This window comes from Branchiostoma belcheri, unplaced genomic scaffold (assembly GCF_001625305.1).
Source record: "Branchiostoma belcheri isolate BF01 breed outbred unplaced genomic scaffold, Haploidv18h27 scaffold15, whole genome shotgun sequence".
NCBI classification, from domain to species: domain Eukaryota; kingdom Metazoa; phylum Chordata; class Leptocardii; order Amphioxiformes; family Branchiostomatidae; genus Branchiostoma; species Branchiostoma belcheri.
Genome location: NW_017802935.1, coordinates 2,338,050 through 2,340,053, shown reverse-complemented (window position 1 = coordinate 2,340,053; position 2,004 = coordinate 2,338,050). Strand labels below are relative to the sequence as shown.

Below are 2,004 nucleotides of genomic sequence, written 5' to 3'. Positions count from 1 at the left end.
GTCTATATGCAATCAAAAAAGCACATAAAAGCTCCCAAAGACCCCCAGTTTTTGGTCCTGCTACAGAGGCTACTTTTGAAACCTCTTCAGTAAAACTTCAGCCATCATTCATTTCCAAAACAGAGTTTGGAAGCTGAGAGGAAAACTAGCATCTGACCATATTTAGACTGACTGTACTCCCTTAACCTGTATACCTTAAAAAGCTGCCTAACCCAGTAACCACTAGAGAATTGGTAGTCAAATGGCTACTTCAGTGTGCTAAAGGTTAGAGAGTACTGTATTTCCTTCTAAAAGCATGTTTTCATCTTGGCTTTCCAGTTTGGCATTTTTCATCTTTTGAATCCAAGAATGAAAAATGACATTTGTATAGCCTTCTGTCATCTTATTTCGTACATATCTAGCAGACAAATTTGTTGAGTATTTGAAAGTAACCTATATTCACACTAAATGTCTAGATCAAGTGATTGGGTTTATTCTATGCCATGATAACATTGCAAAGAATCAAAGAGGAGAATAAAGAATGCAAAGGTGCAGTAGACATCAAGTAACATGTGATCTATACGGCACAGTCACCACAAGAAGATGTAGAGACCAGTACCGTGTCTACATGTAGCTTCCTGCGCTATAGGGCCAGGCATGTTCAGTAGAGGAAGAGAGAGAGAAGTCAGAATCTGTGAAAGATCTGCACGCATAGATATGATCAGAAAGATATCAGCATGCTTAAAAAAATATTTAAGCAGAATAAACTGATTGTTCCATGGATTTGTTATTCTCAAAACAGAACAGGACAAAGCAAAACCCCAAAAAGTTTCTTCCCTCCTTATTCCTATCACATTTCTGTATAAACCTTTTTAAACAAGCAAGTAACTTACAGAACAAGCAATAAGGCTTTTTGGCAAGAAAAGTTCTGAACTTGTCTCAACAGTAAAGAAATGTGGGAGTAAAAGGAAATAGTCTGAGATGGCTCACATAAAAACAGACTTTGCATAGAGGTTAAAGCAAGGTACTGTGAGGTTTTGTGTGTTGACAGTCAGCAGTAATTTTTCTATAGTTCAATAATCATACTTGATAAACATATACTGACCTGGATTACAATGTATCTGGAGGGATCAGCTGCCAGTTTGTGGAAAGTGTCCACTAACTCTCCAAAGTTGGGCCTGGCATCGGCATCCAGTAACCAGCCTGGGGGAAGCAAGTATACAGTCAAACAAAAACCACTAAACCATTGCAAAATGAACTAGTTACAGTTAAACTTTTCATACTGGTTATGCATTTATTAGGCACTTGTATAATATATGGTCACAGTAGATAGGTGGCCACTTTTGACAAGATTCGTCATGCTTGGGTTAATGGGAAAAATAATCTAAGGGACCAACAAAAAATTGGCAACAATGCCATGATGGTCCTCAAACACTTGACTACACTGTGTGTTTAACTGCAGAAAAATCAAACTGGGTATCATAATAGTTGTACTAAAAGGACCAGCAAAATAGTGGCAACAATACCTTGATACAGTACATGTCCTCATACACTTGACTAGACTGTAGGTTTAACTGTTACAGTAGAAAAACTGGGGTATAATAGTTGTACTCACACTTGACCATGACCATGTAGAGGTCGAGTGTGCAGATGGGAGGCTGGGGAAGTCTCTCTCCTCTCTCCAGCAGGTCAGGTACATCCCTGGCTCGTACACCGTCGTACGGCTTCCCTCCAAACGTCATCAACTCCCAAATTGTCACTCCTAAAGAACAGGCAAGAAAAATCAGACATTGCTGTTGAAATCTTTGAAGGCTGAACTGTCTTGTATTTACATCGTCTGTATAGGTTAGACCACACCAATTCAATCTGTTAATTCTCGGATTATAAACTGTTGGGAAATGAAATGAAATCAGAGAGCAGGGAGGAATATTTGAAGATAGCTGTATTCACTCTGTAACTTAGAGAAGACCTTGCATATTTCAGTTAGTTTTAGCAGTTCTGAAACAACTTTCCTGTAACATAACA

At 38.6% G+C, this 2,004-nt stretch overlaps 1 protein-coding gene across 7 annotated transcripts in view; it reads right to left on the bottom strand.

Moving 5' to 3' along the window:
• The window catches only part of LOC109465242 (epidermal growth factor receptor-like), a 91,261-nt gene that overhangs the window by 4,997 nt on the left and 84,260 nt on the right, over window positions 1-2,004 (bottom strand). The gene's annotated exons all lie outside the window — the stretch shown is intronic.